The sequence below is a fragment of the Balaenoptera physalus genome (assembly GCF_965194825.1).
Source record: "Balaenoptera physalus genome assembly, chromosome: 13".
In the NCBI taxonomy this organism is placed as follows: domain Eukaryota; kingdom Metazoa; phylum Chordata; class Mammalia; order Artiodactyla; family Balaenopteridae; genus Balaenoptera; species Balaenoptera physalus.
Genome location: NC_138892.1, coordinates 93,672,359 through 93,694,534, shown reverse-complemented (window position 1 = coordinate 93,694,534; position 22,176 = coordinate 93,672,359). Strand labels below are relative to the sequence as shown.

General features: G+C 34.0%; 2 protein-coding genes across 6 annotated transcripts in view; one reads left to right on the top strand and one right to left on the bottom strand.

The window, feature by feature from the left end:
* RERGL (RERG like) overlaps positions 1 to 22,176 on the bottom strand; it is a 160,068-nt gene that overhangs the window by 121,557 nt on the left and 16,335 nt on the right. The gene's annotated exons all lie outside the window — the stretch shown is intronic.
* PIK3C2G (phosphatidylinositol-4-phosphate 3-kinase catalytic subunit type 2 gamma) overlaps positions 943 to 22,176 on the top strand; it is a 398,571-nt gene continuing 377,337 nt past the window's right edge. For both annotated transcript variants that reach the window (XM_082421031.1, XM_082421032.1), the window contains exon 1: positions 943 to 18,303. The gene's annotated coding sequence lies outside the window, so the exon portion shown is untranslated. The remainder of the gene's footprint in view (positions 18,304 to 22,176) is intronic.

The window sequence follows — 22,176 nt, the reverse complement described above, 5'->3', positions numbered from 1 at the left end:
ACTTGAATGTAAGACCTGAAACCATAAAACTCCTTGAAGAAAACTAGGGGGTGAGTCTTGACATTAGTCTTGCCAATGATTTTTTGTACTGACACCAAAGCAAAGGCAACACAAGCAAAAATAAACAAGTGGGACGATATCAAACTAAAACGTTTCTGCACAGCAAAGGAAACAATCAACAAACTAAAAAGACAGCATACCAAATGGGAGAAAATATTTGCAAGTTGTATATCTGATAAGGGTTTAACATCCAAAACACATTAAAAATTCACACAATTAATAGCACAAAAACCAAACAATCTGATTAAAAAATTGACAGAGGAACTAAACAGATATTTTTCCAAAGAAGACATACAAATGGCCAACAGGTACATGAAAAGATGCACAACATTACTAAATATCAGGGAAATGCAAATCAAAACTACAATGAGATATTACCTCACACCTGTTAGAATGGTTATTATTAAAAAGACAAGAGATAAGAAGTGCTGGCTAGGATGTGGAGGAAAGGAAATCCTTGTGTACTGTTGTTGAGAATGTAAGTTGGTGCAACCACTATAGAAAACCGTATGGAAGTTCCTCAAAAAATTAAAAATAGAATTACCATATGATCCAGCACGTCCCACTTCTGGGTATATATCCAAAGGAAATGAAAAAAAAAATCTCAAAGAGACGCATGCACTCTCCTCTTTACTGCAGCATTATTCACAATAGGCAAGATACACACACACACACACACACACACAATGGAATATTATTCAGCTGTGAGTAAGGACATCCAGTCATTTGTGCAATATAGATGAGTCTTGAGGGCATTATGCTAAGTGAAGCAAGTCAGACAGAGGAAGACAAATACTGTATGATATCACTTGTATGTGGAATCTAAAAAAGCTCAACTCATAGAAACAGAGAGTAGAGTGGTGGTTACTAGGTCCTGGGGGGGTGGGGGGGCAGGGGAATGGGAGATATTGGTCATATGGTACATACTTCTGGTTATAAGATAAATATGTTCTAGAAATCTAATATACAGCACAGTCATGATAGTTAATAATACTGTATTATATACTTGAAAGTAGCTAAGAGATTAAATCTTAAATGTTCTAACCACAAAAAAGAACTAGCAATTAAGTGACATGATGTAGGTGTTAGCTAATACTAGGTGGTTATCATTTTGCAGTGTATGTGTATTAAATCAACTTGTCGCCCACCTTAAACTTGCCCAAAGTTATATGTCAGTTATATCTCAATCAAGCTGGGAAAAATAAATTCAAAGAAAAAATTAATTAATATATATATTTAAAATATTTCTCAATTATAATTTCTAATATGATGTTTTAATATACATAAGCTATATGAACAAAAGTTATTCAGTGGTTCTTATCTTTAGGAGGATAAAATATTCTTGAGACAAAAAAGTTCTGAGAATTGCTCCATTAGACTGAACTCAATTCTTCAAGAGATAAATGAATCTAGTAATTTCTTTATAGGGAAGAAATATAATTACAAAGCTATAGCACACTTTTAATTCCAACTCCACTAAATTATCAATGGAACTTTTAGATTTTATATGGGTGACAGAAAAATAATAAAATTTCTTAAAAAAGTTTATAAAAGTCCTTTCAAGCCTTGATCCCCCTGTCCAGGCCTTGGGAGTTAGTGAAAGAGGGAGCATTAAACAGCTAGATTGTTACTGGTAATGTTTAATTGTATAAATTAAATGTGTCAACAGTAACAGTTAATGGAAGAGATTGGAGAAAATGATTTTGATAGTGGTCATGCCAATCATTCAAGGTGCTCAAACAAAGCATGGGAACATGTAATTTTATTTGTGTAGCAACTGATAAGATAAAATCAAGGGTGAACAAAACTCCTTTCATAATGTGTAGTGAATCATTAAACATGAAATGAGCTTCTGAGCTCACCCTGATTGCCTTGAGAGAGAAATAAAATGACGAGAGAAATAAAATTAAAATAAAGAAGAAATGATAAGGTAAGTAATACTGATGTACATTGTGTTGTGAAATATTATCTATATTTATATATTCATAGAAATGCCTAAATAATTATAAAAATTATTAATTCATAAATGGCATTAAAATTCCCATAAGCAAAGTTTTCTACAATGTACATTTATTTAAATTTCAGGGATAGTTTTTCTGGGTAAAAATAAAACGAAATATAGCAAGAATACTTTGTTTAATCATTTAATTGTTGAGGATTTTGGTTCAAAACTCTTCTTTTAGAGAAGGGACTATAAAACCCAGAAAGGTTAAATGATATGGTCAAGGTCAGTATTTGATTTCCACTTGGTCCAAAGAACAATTCAAATTCAAAGAAAAGAGGTAAAATAGAAACTTTAAAAACACAGATAGATCACTCTAGACATTTTAGTCACAAACAGAGTGTGCAGTTGAAGAACAGCAGTGAGAGTGCTGAACCCTTAAGAAACCAGTGGCAAGATAATAAAGTCCTTATTACAGAGCTATCACTTTGGATTATTTTTATCTTCTAGTTTATGAAACTAGCTTTCATTTTTAATGTGTACATTCTTTTCCTACAGTCCTTGCATTTTTAAATAGAATTTCAAATTCGGAAAATCTAAATGTGACACTGGGCTTCACCCTGAATCTCTCATTGTAACAATATTTAGAGAGCATTCTCACAAGCTCATTAATATAATATTCTGAGTATTTTTATTGTTAGATATTACTACAGATAAAAGAAATATTGAGAAAATTATGACTGAATCCCTGCTTTGAAGACCTTATGTTCAGTAGGAGTGAAGAAACTGAATTATATTTCAAGGTACTGTGTGCTAATAACTATGATACACAGACCTCTAATCCAAGAGTTTAGTGTAAAAATAGCGATAGAGGAATATTGGCTGCCACAGTGATCTTGGTAAATTAAAGATATGGAATCAAGCAAAATAACTTTATCTGCCAAAGAAAATGTCTGGAAGAAAAGGACATTTTCCCCAAATTCCATAATATATAATAAAGTAGAAAACTAACTGCCAATAGAGATAACAAGATAATCAGAAGTTAATAACAGAACCTAAAAAGAAAATAAAAGAATATAAAACCTAAGATAATTCCAGTATAATCAGCTCTGGTCAAACCCTTTGTAGAAGGAGACATAGATTCTAATAGTTAGGCAGTATAACACATTGGGATTCTGGAGGTTCTTAGTGGATTGCTAAAAGAGTATAATAAAACAGAACACTTGGTAGGCATGAATTTTACATTACTTTTGGTGGGATTCTGAGCTTTTGTCACACCTAATTTCTGGGTCTCTGAGAACTACCTTAATCCAGAAGACCCATGAATCCGGTAATTTTCTCTGATATCTTACATTATCATTCTAAAAGTGATTTAAAAAAAATTTTATAGATCTTTATTGGGGTATAATTGCTTCACGATACTGTGTTAGTTTCTGTTTCACAAAAGTGAATCAGCCATATGCATACATATGTCCCCATATCCCCTCTCTCTTGACCCTCCCTCCCACCTTCCCTATCCCACCCCTCTAGGTCATCGCAAAGCACCAAGGTGATCTCCCTGTGCTATGCTGCTGCTTCCCACTAGCTAACTATTTTACATTCGGTAGTTATGTCTCTGCTACTCTCACTTCGCCCCAGCTTCCCCCTCCCCACCCGTGTCCTCAAATCCATTCTCTATGTCTACGTCTTTATTCCTGCCCTGCCACTAGGTTCATCCGTACCATAATTAAAGTGTTAACCAAGCCAAAAGAGTACTAGGATTCCCCATCATTATTGGATGAGGTACATCTTAAGTACCTCTAATGCCATCAAGTTGCTTAGAGCTGTGGAGAATAGCTAAGAAGACATAGTCTTGTCCTCAGGACATTTATATAGCTTTTTAACAACAAACATTAATTTAAAATACAATTCAGAAATGATGTATGAGAAATGGAGTTAAATTCAAAACATGTAAGTGTGTAGTATAGATAATACATAATATTGATGGTGTCTGGGAAGGAAGAAAGCAAAATATATTTTAAAATTTAGCAAGGTAGATTATAATAAAAGATTTGTTTTGAAGTCAAAGATTTGGGTGAGATTTCCAGATTTATAGTTTTTCCATGTGCTGTCATAGAAGTGCTACATTCCTTCTGGCTCTCAATTTTTTATAAAGGGAATGTACTTTCATATGCCCAGACTTTTTCAAGAATTTTTGTGAATACCAAGAGATAAAACACAAGAACTGAATAGTACTATAAGACATTAATTGGGCATATGTATTTTAAGGTACTCGATTAAGGAGGTGCTGTGAGCCAAAAAAAATAGGGAAAAGCTTATGGAAGAAGAAAAAAGGCATATTCTATAATATATAGTTCAAGTTTGGGAGTATTTATTACTTAACAAGCACAGTGCTTTATTCTTTATATTTTACTATCACTTATTTCCAATGAATTCTCATTTTAATTCAAAGTTAACATCTGCACTTTATACTTTTTGATATTGGTGTAATATAATTAATCACTGAGAAGAATCCTACTTCACAGTGAAAGATTTACTTACATTTCAGTATTATATCATAAAATAGTTGCAGCATTCCATCACATCATTGATGTATAAAGCGGAGTCCAATTTAGTAATTTATCATTAGGAATATGACTGTCACGCAGATTGGAATTCTCTGATGGTCAAAACTAGGACATACTCCCCCCACAGGCTGACCTATATAGAAACTCAAATTATGATTATAATCAATTGTTTGCTTGGCAGAATCTGAAGCAGAAAAAGAGGAATGTTATAGTTTGAATATTTAACGGCAATAGACTAAGATGATGAGAATCATTTATTTTTATGTTGGAGACTGTCTATTCCTGAACTTCCCAAATCATATCACAATGGGCTGATAAAGAAAAATGATATGCTGTGTAAAACACAATGTGTACTCAACAAATTCTAGAAATTCTAAACAAATTAGAATTTGCTTTCCTGGAATTAGTGTTCCAGGAAACCCAGGTTCAGACTACAGAATTGTAATACTGAAAAGGTTCCAGTTTCTTCTCACAAGATGTGTGGACATCTCTTTTGTGGCATGCCCAACATCTATAGGGAGGGGGAGCCAGGACAATCAGAATCAGTGAGATTTCAATTTGTGAGAACTGGCGGGAAGCAGAAATTAACTTCCTGGATTGTGAGCTATGGAGGTGGTACCTGACAGCTACCAAGGGCACCTGAAAATAAGGCAGACACAGAGGAAAGCAAACGTGAGACAGGAAAAAAGAAAGACCAAGTTCTGATTATAGTATTGAATTCTTACATCAAGCAGTGTCTGAAGTCAACTGTACCTCTTTATTTTTAAGTTATATAAACTTGTAAATTCTCTCTTTCCTCCCCCCACCCCGCACTTCTAAACCAAACTGCAACCAAAACTAGTTTTACTGATTAACATGGGCAATATCTGGATAGGTTCCCCCAACTTTGATTCCACAGCTGCTTTCTGTATGTTTCTATTACTGTACAACCCCTCTTAAGATCATGTTCTTTGTATATATCAAGGTCATACATTATATAAAAGACAATACTTTGGGGCACTTGCCCTTGTTATTAATCTCTTTGATATGATTTACCCCTTCTCTGACTCATTATGTTGGTCTTAAATTTATTTCTCAAGGGAATTTTGTTTTATTTGCAAGTTCTCCTCAACTTTTTCCTCCTGTACCACTTGCAGGAATAATAATGAATTCAATGAAATGGTTCCAACCATCTTCTTTTATGTCAATCTCTCTGACTCTATAGGGCACTTTATGACTCTAGCACATATTCTCTGTGTCTTAAGCACCATAACCAGTATCTAGCACCTAGTAGGTTTGAAGGTTGTTGGACTTCATCCTAGACAAAATAATCAATCTACTATTTTCTCTTGTTTTGGCTTTTGCTCTCCTGGACTGCACATGTACTCAAACATTTGGTCTGCCTCTCTATCTTCTCCTCCTCGCAAGAACAGATGTTCCTGTGATGACTGATGTTTTTAAGAATATAGTAAAATTGTTAATGACTGGTATGGTATTATGGTTTTGACTTTTCAATAGTCACTACTATTGAATAAGAACTACTTTCAAAAGAATGAATATATAGTGGTGAAATTTAATTGAAGATAGTTTAAGACTATTAGCACTATTTGCCTACTCAAATTATATCATTAAAGCAACTGTCTTTCCACCTTTTCCTTAAAATTGGTATTTCTCTTGCTCATCTTTTTTTCCCATCCCAACTGCAAGTATTTTACTTTTCATCCTTCTTGTGGTTCCTCTAGGGTCTCAATAATCAGTAAGTTTCATCTCATAAATAACTGTATTCTACTGAGGGTAACCGTCTGGAGCAAAGCATTGTATATACTGTTTCCTGGATTTGTGAAAAATAGGGCCGAGTTTAGTTAGTAAAATCTGCTGTGGGCATGAGTGGTTACTCATGTATGATAAATTTGCTCTTCCAGATTTAGCCAATGTTTGTATGAAACCATTAAGATGATCTGACTAGCATATATCTACATAGTCTTCAAGTGGCCAGAATTAGAAATTAAGACAGCAACTAGGAATTTTTAAATCTTCAGCAGATTTTTTATTTAAAGAGTGAAACCTCAGAAACATATTTTACAAAGTTGAAATTTCAGAAATAAAACTTCCATTTAAAAAAATCTGTTTAAATATACCTCTACCCCAATAAGTTTCCAATAGAGAAATACCAATAGTTTCTTTTAAAAGTTTTAATACTATCACAGTGAAAATATCATTTTTTGGAGGTGGCAAATGTGGGATGCCCTGCACTTAAATATGAACTCTAGCTACTTAAAAGTTTAACTAGCTTGAGGTAGTTAGAATTAGTCAGAAAAAGGCTGTCTTGTGTCTTATGGCAAACAAAATGCATATTCATTAACTAGCCTTTAGAACATATTTATTAACTGGAACCACTAAAGCTTAGCTCATTCTTAATGGTGTTAACAATGGTGTTACTTATTTCTATGTCCTATCACTACATGTAAAAATGCAACATATTACAGAAGCAGAACAACTTTGTTTTTGGTTCTAACAAGGGAAAAAAGTAAATAAAAGAGAATTTTATTCCTAATACAAGCAATCAAAAACTTTCACTTATTCTGCAATTGTCACACATCAGTGTCTTTCCCCTGGGCTGGAGGTGGGGAATATTTGGTTGAAAGGAACATATGTTCCTGATGACGCATGAGTTTTCTCAGTACCAAGTCCTAATTCTACCACAATCACAATGAACTGCTTCTTCACATTTAAAGAAGCATTTCATTTCCAGAAGGTGGCGTTCTAGAACAGCTGGAAACGGGTTTGCTTCCATTTCAAACAAAGCAGAGGTGCATTCAATTAACATTTAAGTTATCCGAAATTCTGGAAACACAGAGTGGCTATTCAAACCAAAAAAAAAAACAAAAAACTGTCCTGCTGTCCTTTCTTTGATAGCATTTAAAACTACAAGTATTTTTCTATGTCCATGACCTAACTTATTGTCTGGGAAAACTAGCAACGCAACAGTTTAGATATTGAAGCATTAAAACAAAATGAATGAACGAACATAACAAAACAGGAAGAGCTATATAAATACAGAGAACAAAGAGGTGGTTGCCAGAGGGGAGGGGAGTTGGAAGAGGAAAGAAATAGGTGAGAAAGATTAAGAGGTACAAACTTTCAATTGCAAAATATATGAGTCACAGGTATGAAATGTACAATGTGGAGAATATAGTCAATAACTATGAAATACCTTTGTATGGTGACATATCGTAACTAGACTTACTGCGGTGATCATTTTGATATGTATAGAAATTTCGAATTACCATGTTGTGTAACAGGAACTAACATAGTGTTGTAGGTCAATTATACTTCAAAAACAAAACAAACTCATAGAAAAACAGATCAGATTTGTGGTTACCGGAGACAAGGAGTGGTGGAAGGGGGAGTTGAATGAAGGTGGTCCAAAGGTACAAATTCCCAGTTATAAGATAGGTGAGTGCTGGGGATGTAATGTACAACACGATTAATATAATTAACACTGCTGTACATTATATGTCAAAGTTGTTAGGACAGTGAATCCTAAGAGTTATCATCACAAGAAAAAAAATTTTTTTCTATTTCTTTAAATTTGTATCTACATGCGATGATAGATGTTCACTGAACTTGTGATAATCATTTCATGATGAATGTAAATCAAATCATTATGCTGTGTACCTTAGACTTATACAGTGCTGTATGTCAATCATATCTCAATAAACGTGGAAAAAAAATAGACAAAGATATAAAGGGACATAGGAAACTAGGCTAGTTTTACATAAGAGTATACCAGCTTCTGTTTTCACTTTTAATAATATTCATTTATAAATGTATTTGAATAATATTTGATGCCACACAATTATATTATATGAAAAATATATGCAAAACTATATAATTAATTATGGAAATTTTTGATTTCCCAGTGATTATTTAAAATATACCTGAAATTATAAAATCCTTGACCTGTAATAAGCATATGGAGAAGCTGAAAAAGAGTAAAAAATTAGAAGAGACATAAAAAAACTTTCTTCAGGGAAGGAGATTTCTGTTAATTCTTGAGTTTTCTAAAGAGAGATTTTAGAAATCTTCACCTGGTGAGAATGTATGTAGCATCACAGAGGTAATGAAGTTTGACTACATTAAATTAAATAAATACAGTAAATTGATCCATCTTCTATGCAGAGACAATTTGGGAACATTTGTGATCTTGCCTGAGAGTATGAATATTTCCAGCACTTTTATTTATTTCTATCAGCAATAAGAATTTATTCAATGGTCAAAGGAAAATTATGTTTAGAGTGTCAAAGTTCATTTAAACTGTCGGCTAATAGTTTTCCGAAAGAATTGGAAGTTGTAATCATAATCATTTATATCCTGAGAACTATTTGTCTCTTTGAGTATTGTTGTTTGCCAGTTGTTATATTACACAAGCCACAAATGCATCAGTAATATAACTGTATGTGACCATATTACAGGCTTACTAGAAAGCATATTTGAAATGCATCATGTAAAATGTATTTAGTAAAGCAACTAGTATCACAATGAATTATAGAAGTATACACATCACACCCATTTGTAAAGATAATCCATCTCTGAATATGATAAACTAGAATTTACCTTAAAATAGGGTTGTTCCCAGAAAAATGGATGTTAGAAACATTCAGTTAAAAAGCTATGAAACAAAACTCTTTCAAATATTAACATTTGGAATTAAGTATATCAAATATTCAGATTCAAATCAGTGTTTCCAGTTTTCAGACAAATATGAACACACATTACAACAATTCTCTAGGCAGAGTACAACTACTTATGTACAGGCTTCAACTGAAGCTATAGAACTAGTACAGTACAAATTTCTTAATTTTGCTCCAAGATTGAAGTGAGGAGGGAACATTATATTTTCATGAAGTTTAACATAATTATACACTGCATAATACAATTTTAAGATAAAATGTAACATCTTAAATAAATTTTATACTTGCTATAGACCAGTACAGACTCCCTTTGTCAATAAGGTACTTTAATGGAAAAGTTTGAGAGAAATTGATGAGTGTATTTTATTCCCTAAATTATATTATTTTTCAGAATTGCATTCTCCTTCTTTACTTAAGTCAATTTAACATACAGTGTGTATGTTCATAAAGTTATGACATTAATTATATTAAAGAGTTACACTAAGAGTTAAGATTTTAAATACTCTTTAGTTATATCATGTATGGAGAGAGCTGTCTTTTTCAAGAAGTATTTTATTTGCTCCCCAAACAACTATAGAATATTGATATGAAATGCATTATTTTTACTCTATCTTTAAAAAGAGGCAAATCAATCAAGACAAAATGTCCCAAAAAAAAAAAAAAAAAAAAAAGTAAAAAGTAACCTGATATGGGACTTTCACTTCTGGCTATGATAGAGTAATGTTCACCAGCATTACAATTCTGCTGCAAATAACTCTGAAACCGGACAAAACTGGAATACGGAGAACCCAGGGCTATGATCATTGAGAGAAAGGAAATACACAAAATGAGGTCTACATTCATCCTAGCTTTTGTTGGGGATCACTTTCCAATTTAAGAAGTGGAGCCAAACACAGAACAGTAACCTCCCTGAGTAGAAGAAATAAAGACTGGAGTTCTGGGCCACCAACGTAGCTGTTATTTTCAGGAAAAGGGTACCAGAGAGAAGGCAGCTGGACAGAGAACTTTACAAATCTGAGGAAGTGTCCTCGAGTCTTTGTGTAAATTCTAAGCTGTATGTGCATAGAGAAGAGATCCACAGACCTAGTACACTGCTACTGTAGAGCTGTAAACCCAACAGAGACTGGGCCCGGCAGTGCTAGGATACATTATAGATCTCATTAGCCAGAGGGGAGAGGCATTGTTGAACATGCCAGGAATTCAGTTGAAACTCCAGAATTGCCAGAACTTAGGAGCAGAGCTAGTCTATCCCCCTACTGTAATAAAGCCCAAAATGATCAAGTTGAGACACCAGTAAAGTCCCTTGGATGCCAGAGCAAAATTAAAGACTCTTCACAGTCTTATGGCATAATCCAGAAGATCTATAAAGGTGGAACTAATCTATTGTGATAGAATTTGGGACTGTAATTGTGTCGGGGAGGAGAAGTGAGAATTGTTTTGGAAGGGCTGTGACATAACTTTCCCTGTGATGATGAAAATGTCCTATATCTTGACAGGGCTTTGGCTTAAACAGACCTACCTGTTCTTCAAAACTCATCAAACTGTGCAATTAAGATCTATACATTTCACTGCATGTAAATTATGTCTCAAAAAAGATAATGTTAAACAAGGTAATAGAGAAAAAGAGAGGGCAATTTTTAAAGTTGTGCTAAAAATTGTTATGGGATGGAAAAGGAATTTCCTGCATTGCTGTATTAATTCTGGTTTCAGAAGGTAACAAAATGAATAAAGGAATAAATGTCAGTAACTGAAAAAACACCTTTTTTATGAATGCACATAGTTAGTAGAAATAATACAATTAAAGTATGGAAATACAAAAAGACCCAGAAGCAGGATCAAGATCTATTGACAATGAATTCTTAAAATAAATGTATTGGTGCTTAATATGTTCAAAAACAAGAGGATGTGAATAAGACAGAGACTCTATAATATAGGAGAGTAAATATACATATATACACATTATAATACAAGGCAGAAAGTAGTAAATTCCTCAAAAGTTGATTATATGAGAGCAATGCAATTTCAGAAGAACAAGAGAAGATATCAAGAAGGGTTTGGATGACAAAAAGGTAAATAAATATAGACTCATAAAGGAAACTAGCCACCCTGATGTCCATGGCCACTGTCCTCTGTAGTTGTAGCACAACGATATCCTCGAAGCCCTAAAAGTATCCATGTATTTTCCAAATGCCCACAATGTAATTCCAGTTTGATGATCACTAACCCTTATGCTTCAAATTCTAATCAGCTACCATACAGTAAAATATAACAATTAGTAAAAAAATTTAGCTAAAACCAGTCTGACAACTTCAACTAATTTCCTTTGCTTTCAAAAGAACAGTTTAGCCAAATTTTGTCTTCTGGTCTCCCCTCCTCAGGCTTCATCCTTGAGCTCTGCTCTCACCCTGGCAGCCCTATTAGCCATAAGGCAGAATTTTCTCAGGCTGCTTCGGAGAGACAAACCCGAGCAACAGAAAAAGAGCGCATATTAAGCCCTTTGGTCTTGGATTTAAGAAAACGAGCAATTTACTTTAATCGACAAATTTGGGAATAGAGATGGAATACATGTTTTGGTTTTGTTTTTATTTATTTTTTAATGTAGAGGAATCTTCTCATCATATTATGCTGAGGGGAAATAAAAGTCTGAATTCCTTTTAAAATCAATCCACTATTTCTTTTTGTGCACTCTATACATACTCTGAACATTAACTTTACATACACTTAACAAGCTAAGATAGTTTTTCAGTTGTTATTGTTTTATTTTGTTTTTTCCAGAATGGAAATTAGACTTTATAAAATGACATTTCAAGTAGTCCATGTATGGACCATATTTCTCAGCTTTATACCAAGCCACGTGAAAAGTTGTAGTAGTCTAATGTGTGAACCTGTGATAAAATGTTTATTAGAATGAATTTAATGATTATTGGCATCAGTATTCAATGGATGAATTCTTCATTGTAAATATTCTCTGGAAATAATAATTCGAGAACAATTAAATTTTTATTCTAAATTTGTGGAATATGAGTACTTTGTGTAATTTTTATTTTAAACATGCACCTAGAAATAGTGTGAATCTCTGATTTGATTTTTCTAAGTAACGTTAAGTAAAATTTTAGGGAAAATAATCATTTCAATCTATGTATACTGTGGTAGTTAATGTCGTATTAACTTAAACTCTATAACAAAGACTCAAAATACAGCAGTATAAACAAGATAGAATGTTCTCTCTTGTGTTTTCTCTCTCTTCTTTATAACTAAGGTAAGAATGAGAACCACCAAATCAGCTTTACCATTGTCAGGAGCAGGTATCCATTTCCAAGGTGGCTACTCTATCCATCGTCATCTCCCAGGTGTGTGTGTGTGTGTGTTTTAAGAAGGAGGGGCAGACAGGAGGGTCCACACACCATCCTTTCATGGGCACAACTGGAAGAATCACATATTTCACATTTCATTGAATAGAACCAGTAACTTGCCCACATCTCATTGAAAGGGAGGCTGGGAAATGTGGCCTTTGACTGGCTGGCCGTTTACTATGGGAGCGGAAAAAGACACTGGGACACAACTTGCAACCTGCCACCAAAAATCCAGGCGTGCACTTCTTCCCACTTACCTACCCCCTCTACACACACATACACCCAATATTATAAAGTCCCATTTGAAAAAAAATTAAAAATGGAACAGTACAGTGTTGGAGGTATAGTGGTGAGCACAGCTGCCTTCCAAAAAAATGGAATAGGAAAATAACAGCTGTCATTTTTCAAAGCAATGATCAAATCCTACCAGATATGAATTTTAAACATTCCCTGCTCTGGCAGTGAAATAATTTCCTTGACTAGGTCCTGATTATATTATCTGGAAGAAATTTCTTTGTCCCTTGTAATTTATAGTTCCTGTTTTCTTTACTTTGGGATGTTTTTCTTTGTCCATTATTTCTATTACCATAAGGACTGGTTTGCTTGTGACAGTTCTGATTTATATGCATTGTCCTGGTGTAATATCAATATTGAATGAATGAATTATTTGTTCTAAATATATGTCCCTTTCTCTCTTGAAAGTGTCTGAATACCTTATAATTATCTCTTTAAGAGAGAATTGCACTCTATTCTCTCCTTGGAGACTGTACAGATTTCTGGGCTATATTCTGCAACGTCAGTTGGGAGGCTTCTGGATTTGCTTCAAAGGTCAAACATGCATTGGTTTTTGCAGATCAATACAATCCCTAAAAAACTCAGTATGCTTTTGTTCTACTGACAGTCAGATCCACAGGCACATAACCATAACCAGAGAGCTAATCTAGAGAATGTTCCTATGCTTACAGACTATCCTCTTATATTTTCCGGTTTCTTTGTTCAGAACATTTTTGCTTTCCCTCAATTTAGTAGTGTCTACTTTGATGTTCTCTGAAAATATTAGCTGAGTTAAGAAAGCATCACCCTTAATCTAACCTTTGAAACTAGAATGGACCCCAATTAACAGAGATGTTTTAATGTAGGCACTTGAGGACACCAGAGGTTATTTACTAGTAAAGCTGCTTCTTTAAAATCACGTCTTACAACCAGCCCAAGTACATCTTGTCACAGAACTTTGCACGACAAGAAAGAGCCAACATATATAAACATTCTGTGTTTTTTTAACGTTCTGAGATTTTCAAACAATTCACAGAGGTTACATGTTCTTTTGTCAAGTAGTCTACCTTTTTAAGGATTAGAAGTGATAGTTTTACCAAATGTTTTATCATGACATAAGAAGGATCACTGGCTTTACAGCCTGCAATATTGGTATTCTTACCACCCACTACCCAACTCTTAGACCAATGCCTCATTTTTTTTTATTTTGGTAGAATTCCACTTCTAGTAACTGAATTACGTTTTATTTAAGAATAAGATGTTATTTTTTAAAAGCAAGAGAGAGTCTAAAATCCAGCATTTTAAACAGGATAGAAATGTGTGTCTCATAAAGTAATTCAAAGGTAGGTGATTCATTACTGGCAGAACACTCTACACTTTCAACATGTGACTTCTGTCCCTAGATTCAGGGAAGGTATTCAACTTTTGCCATCTCATAGCAACTAGAAAGTATCAGAGTATTGTATGATCTGTCATTTTAAGGACAAAAACCAGAAGTACCAAATACAATATCTGTTTAAATTCTATTATCTAAAAAACAGACACATGGTCATACCTTTCAATAAGGGAGGCTGAGAAAGGCAGTCTTTAATTGTATATGTGACCAGTTGAAACTCTACTATTAGAAAGAGGTGACCAGATATTGGGCAACAACTCACAGTCTGACACACTATTGTGTTATTCAAAAACAAATCTAAATATTTAAAGCAGGGAAGAAAGATTTAATACAGAGAATAAAGTACTTTCAAAATTAATAGCAGGAAGAGCCAAAGTTGTGGGCTCTGGACTGGAACACAGCACTACAGAACTGACACATCCAGGGACTGAGGCCACCAATGGAACAACTGAGTACAAACATTCCACTTTAAAAGCAACATTCCACTTTAAAAGCAATTCCATAATCAGAAAGCTGGGAACTAGCTGTCATCACTACTTTTGCAACAGCTGCCTCTCAACATGGAGGGAAGTGGATAATGTACACTGGAGTATTGCTTTAGAAACCAAGATTTTGCTAGTAGAAAAAAAAAAAATCCAAAGCAATGCCAATATTCTTTGCTTCCACCTTCTAAAATCTGTGCAAATACATTTTTTTGGTAGAACCTAATTCTCTTCCTGACTCTTGGCTGCAAAGGCACATGGGAAGTATCACTTTAAGCTTTTCAGAAACTTCAGTCAGACACACACACGAAGAAGAAGGTTGGAATGGTGTTTAATGCATCAATCCACGGCACCACCAGTGCTATTAATCAACAACAGGCACTCCAGCAGCGCAGATATTGTTAAAATGTTATTTTATTCCAACTGAATACTCTAAATGAACCTTTCATCTGTGTCTATGCTTTAGTAACTGAATCATCATTTAAAATAAAATAATTGGATTAATTTCTCCAAAAAAATGTCAAGAAACTCAGCTTGTGTAAGGTTTGGACATATCAATATCAATTTCTCACTCCTTTATACTAGACTTTAAACAAATACTATTTTTAAAGGTCTGAAAGTTCTATCTTTATAAAGACTTCATGTTCTATTAATTCACTTTTTCCCTTCTCCCAAGCTAAAGTGAATGAAAGATAAGAAATTTACTTTTAATATAGTAGCAATGCAGCTAGCATTTAATTTCAAAAAAACTTAATAGACATTTCCCTTTATTTGTCAGTTTCCTAATATTTGAAATAGGAATATGCAAATAACTTTATCATATCTGCAACTGCCTTTATTTGTTTTTCAAAGAGGTACTAGCTAGATTCAGGTCACTCTACTAGGAAACAAAGTGAGGGGTGGAAAGTTGTTCTATACCCTCCATGATAGCAGGGACCTTGCCAGTCTTGTTCATCACACTATACCCAGCACCAAGCACTGCTAAGCACCCACTAGATACTTTTTAAGAATTCTTGACTTAATAAGTGAGGTCCTACTTTCAAAACGGTTTATACAAATAATATTAGGAAGATAATGAGGGGTAAGGAAAACGCTGAACATATATAAAACACACATGTAGCTAGTCTCAAGGTTCTGGATCATAACTCTTTGTAGTCAATTTTCAAGATGACTGTTAAATTTTATCCTGCTGGTAAGGTCACTGTTGAAGATTCTTTCTCAGGTCTGAGGCAAGACTGCAGACTGACCAGCAAGGACACTTACAGAACTTATCTTGGAATGAGTGTTCTGAAAATTAAGTCATTTCGAACAAATAAATTATCTTTACTATAGAGTGGGGGGGAAACAATAAATTTAATCAGTTATATGTACTTGGACATTGATTTCTTAATCCAACAAGCAGGAAAGTTTTAGGAGGCTATTCACCAAGCCACTTAAAACTCTTGTTTCTAACATTTTTTAAACTTTGCCTCAAAACAAAATGCATAAACAAAATAACCTAAAGTAATGTTAACACAACACAGAGAAAATGAAATAAACTGACACTGTAAAGATTGTCTTTTTTTCCTGAAATATGTGCAATTTCAGTTTTGAAGGCTGATCACTTTGTCTTAAATGTTTGTCTAGAAAATGAGTAGACTACTATGTAGAAGAGAAGGCTTTACTTGTTTAAGTAGTAGGCATAGAACAAAGTCATGGAAAAATAAATTGTAGAAATGGCATAGTTGTCCATCTGATTTTATTTTAAATTAAAAGATCTACTAAAATAGGTATGCATACATATTAAGTAAGGACATAGATGGTATTGAAGGGCACATTTTCAAAGAAATCAAAGTACAAGGAACATTTTGGTACCCTTTCTTGTTAATAAATAATGACTATCAAACTGTGTTAACACTAATCTTTCAGTTTTGCCAAGATTAGATTGTCACTTTTCAAACAGTCTAGCTATCTTAGCTTCTCCTCCAAAATGCACATGAGTCTACCATAAGAGATTTGTAGGTACAAAAATTTCCGATTTTTCAAGGTTTTATTTTCTTAAAAATTAGTGGTATAGTTTAGGAATTAATTTAAAGAGAGACTAAATGTTTAGCATAAATGTATTGAAAAAAATCACCACATGTAAAGTGATTTTTAAGCCCCTCTACCTCTCCAGAGTTCCAAAGTTAAGAATTACAATCTAGGCTATTATTAAAATATAAAGGTGCAAACATTTCCATGTATCACCACTGTCCATTTCTACTTAAGCTTCCACTCTGTCTTGACCTCTCACACCTGTGTTGCACTATAAGGAAAGGATTGCAAGGGGAAATGTACAATTTTGTGACTTTCATGTTATAAATAGCTTTTCCTAAGCAGCTCTGAAAGTGAATGTAATTTTTAATTTTCTGTTGTCTATCCTTCCATTCAAGATATCAATCTTAAAAAAAAACACTAATATAAAATTAAAAGGAAGGAAAAAAGAGAAAAGGATGAGGATCCTATCATTCATCTTAGTAACAAAAAAGTTACCTGATATATTTTTGGTTCCTAAAACTTTCCCCAGTGAAGCAAACACGCTTCTGGCTGAACCTAGTTCCTGGATCCAACTAGATAATTTTACGTGTTGCCCCCAAATCTCCACACATTGTTCATTTTCAACAGCAACATACCAAAACAACAGCAAACTATCCACATCTGCTTTCTTGCTAACCTTGTAAATATTCCTTTTTATTTCTGTTTCTTTCAAATATGTTTAGATAATAAAAATTATTTTTTTAAGATTTTTTTTGATGTGGACCATTTTTAAAGTCTTTATTGAATTTGTTACAATATTGCTTCTGTTTTAGGTTTTGGCTTTTTGGTCATGAGGCATGTGGGATCCTAGCTCCCCGACCAGGGATTGAACCCACACCTCCTGCACCAGAAGGCAAAGTCCCAACCACTGGACCACCAGGGAAGTCCCCTAAAAATTATTTTTAAGTTGAAATTTACTATGGATTCTGAGCTTGAACCAAAAAAAATTGACATTTTCCTAAACTAGAAAAAAAAATGAACATATTAAATCCTAATTAAGTAAAGAAAATAACTTAGCAGTTAAACTCACAGAAGGGCTACAGTAGCATTTTCAAGGGCTCAACTCTGCTTCTTCGAACTGAAACCACTGGTCCCCCTGTCCCCATCCACTCCCACATTCAAAGGCATGATAACATGAGCAAAAGTACTTTGAGGGGAGATATGTTCACCCTACACAGTTTTTTTCAAATACATATTTTTGTTTGCATATTGATGTTCAATGTCTTCTGGCACAAAATCTGTTTAGCACAGAGAAGCTAATTCATTGTTAGGTTTTTGGCTTAAATCCTGTATTCATTATGTAAACTCCTTTTATCCACATAACCCTCCAAGGTTTGATGAAAATAGATTCCTAAACATGTCCAACCTGCCAAACAGGAATAAAAGCTTTCAGTGGAAGCATAATGCTCCTTTAAAATAGGAGTGTTGTAGCTTGTATAAGCATATTTCACTCTTGGAAAGAAATGAGATCATGTTTCGCTTCAGGAAGACGTATGCTTCAGGTAAGAGACTGAAACAAACTTTCTACACTTAACTGAATACATAGGAGAATATTTGAATTCAAATGTATTGCTGAAGTGAAGTAGCTCTTTAATTATACTGTAAAACTTAAATGGTAGATGAGTTTCAATTCTCAGTAGGTTTGTAAATATTTTCCAGAAGATAGATCTTTCCTGAAGAACTGACTGCACCTTGATTATGCCTTCTCTTCCTCTCTCCTTCTCTCTCTCTCTCCGACTGACCCCACAGACTGCATTGAGATCATTTCCTTTATAACATCTCTTAACTGCTCACTTTCATGTCTGTCCGAGTCTTGGGCCAATTAGTCATGTCTGCTGGGAGATTTTTTCTTCGTGCACATTTTCTTCAATGTCTTGAGCCACTGCCTGTAGTCTATACACTGTGTGCTGCCGATGACTCCAGAAAGAAATTCTTATTAAATGAAGGGTGGATATTCTTAGCAAATGGGCTCCAAACTGACAAGAGTTCCTGCTGAGGAAGCAGCTGCTTTCTTTCTGTTCTGTTACTCCATACTGGGCTCCTGCCCTGTTCTGTCTGCCTATCTCTGTACTGGCAGCTCATGAAGACCAATATTAACAGGGTATGGGACCCAACTGTCCCCTTACATTCTTACCTGGCAAACAATTACATTTCTGATACTTGAGTTTGAAGATAAAAATGATAGGCCCCACTTTAAGAAAATAATAATCAAAATATACATGTGATACCATTAAACTTCTAAAATGAATTATCTAATTATCTAATTGCAATATTGTATATCCAGTAACAGACAGAGAGAGGTTCAAGAGCACATTGCCTACCTTATAAATAACATCATCTACGTCATTAATAGCATCAAGAGCTTGGATTCGAATCAAGGTTTTCTTATTCCAACTCAAGGGCTCTTTCCATGACGTGTTACTCATACTGCCATTTACACAACGTACAAAGCAAGTTTGTGAAATGAGCATAAGGAGAAGAGTATTGTGATTGAGCTGGGAAAATAAAACAAGATAGCTTTCTTCATCCAGCTCCTATAGAAAAGGATCATATTAAGTAGGTGAGTTCACAGATGGAATGACAAGCTCATATGTTGCCAGGGTGAAACTTCAGGCCCTGATTTCATGTTATTTTCTGTCGGAGCTGGAATTGTTTTGGTCGTGAGGAAGCCTTCTTTAAGTAAGCAAAAACGCAGAGCAAAATTCTCTTGGAGCTTAGAAAGAAATAGTCATTTCCTATATAGAAAAGTATTGCATTGTATTTCTAACTAAATTACTACCTTTTTTTCTTAATTTATGATCTGATGAAATGATATACCATAATCATAGCAGAAAATGAATTATAATTATTTAGGTATAAATCAATTTTAACTGCTATCAGCCACTAGCAATAGTCCTTTTATGACACAATTTTCCATTTTAAGTTATTATCCTTTATTTTTTTGTTGGATGTAATATTTTCAAGAATTATTTTCAGCTACAGAATAAGGGTAATGTGTATCTTTGAACTTCTCTTACACAAAATGCTTTTCTTGACCACTTTATTTTGTATTTCTAAATATTTTCCAACTTTATTGTGATTCTTTTTCTTCTTGAGTTATTTAGAAACGTTTTTGAAGTTGAAAACATGAGTTCTTTTGTAAATTATCTTCTTTTTACTAATATTTAACTACATTAGAGTCAGAGGGAATAGTCTATGTCATACTGACTTTGAATTATGTTAAAAGTAGCCAAATATACCGTCAGTTTTCTTAAGTTATACATGTCCTTGAAAAGAATACGTAATTTCCATTTACTGAATGCAATATTCTATATATGTTCATTACATCAAGCCTGTTACTTTTTTTCAATTTTTTATATGCCTAATGATATTTTTGTCTAATTCATCTATAAATCATGTGGGATTTTTATTAAATCCTTCCATTATGAAGGTGGATTTGTCAGTTTCTCTTGTATTGATAGAACTGTAATGTGTTGTGTTATCAATTTTGAAGGAATTATTTTTAGTACATAACTGAGATACCCATCGGGTGAATTGAATCTTTTACTTCTATAATATGCTTCCCTTCACCTGCAGATGTTTTTTTGGGGGGTGCGGTTGTTTGGTTGATTGATTTGTGGTTGTTTTTGCCAGTAAGCCTGTTTTAAATATAACTACACCAGGTTTCTGTTGTTGCTGTTCTTACTATTAATATTTGCCTGGGATATCTTTTTCCATCCTTTAAATTTTAAGCAATACTTATCCTTGTGTTTCTGGTATGTCTCTTTAGCTTTTTCCCCTCTTTTAAAAACAATGTAACAATCCAGAGATTTTATATAATATATTCAGTCCATTTACATTTATGGATTTCTGAAATACACTTTTTCATTCCTACCATCTTAGAGAATGTTTATATTTGTACCATTTCCTATCTTTTTCCTGTCACCATTGGACCTTCTTCCTAATTGATCAAGTGCTGTTGCTGGTTTTCTGGGTTTTTTTTCATTTGTTTTTCTCTTTCTACTTGTAGAAAGATACACCCTCTATTATCTTAGTGGTTATATCTAAAAATTTAACATGAATTCTTGAAAAATCTAGTTATCTATATCTATACTTCCTCCTAGACAATACAAGCAACTTAAAAAACCTGGATCACCTGATCCCAATTTATATAGCCTTGTGGCCTAGTATTTAATTATATCTAATTTATTTTGATTTCTATATTAGAAATTATTACTATTTGTACAGCCAATATTAGTTTAGAATTATCAACATATTTAGCACAATCTGTATTCATTCCTTTCTGAGAACATGATCTTATTTTGCTCTGCTTCTTGAAAGACAGGCTTACATTCCTCATCAGATTTTTTTCCCCATCATGCTGGCTTCCTCTTTTGTTGTGATATTTTTGCTTAGTTCGCATTCTAATTACCTTCTTAAAATTGTGCATCTTTGAATAGGAGACAAAGATGATTCTGAGACAGCTACTTCTTGAAGGACTGTGTGTGAGGGAAACCAGGAAACTAGCTGTGTGAGCAGTTAGCCTGGATTCAGATCTGTGTTCTACACTTTCTTATTAACAATCTACCTCTTGGGTAGGCATCCTCTGGGACAGAAAGACATCTACCTGTCTTACAGTGAAGTTCGGAATGTCATGGTCAGATGGACCAAAGGCGTTTGTTTGTCTTCAACTGATTGAAATCTGTGTCACCATATTTTTCTCCTCTATCTTTTCAGACTAATATTCTCTAAAAGCATGCATGGTGGCGGGGGGGAGGTGGGGTCTGCACACTTGCTCACTCAGCAACCCTTGTCCCCAATTACTTGGAGAATTCTCTTTCTTAGGGTCTTCAAGATGATGCTCTTCTCCCACAGTATTAATTCTATAAGCATCACATTGGTTACTTCTTCATTGTGTGTGTGTGCACATGGGTGTGTGAGTCTATATGTTTGTGTATACACATACAAGTCTGTGTATTCTACCTTCAAGAAGAAAAAGGTGAGAAATGACTGATATGTGTGTTTTCCTTTGATCTACCCTCTCACCATTTGGGCTCTGTTTGAACCCCCTCAGATGTGCCTTGACTATTTTCTAGCTTCTAAGGAGCTTTCAATTTATCCAAGTTTAAGGAACTAAAATGGAATAATTCCATACACCCATACCTAGTTTCAGATTATCAAAATACATTATTACACACACATACGTGCATGCACACGACCATGCATGCTTGCATACGTGCTCTCACACGTGCGCGTGCACGCACACACACACATCCTTAGCAAAATCTTCTGTCAGGAGGTTTTTTTCATCTTTGTCTCAAACTTATGGTGATTTTTATGTAAGAATTCTGTATGCTCTTCAGTGCAATTCACCATTATTAGCCACATTCTGCTAC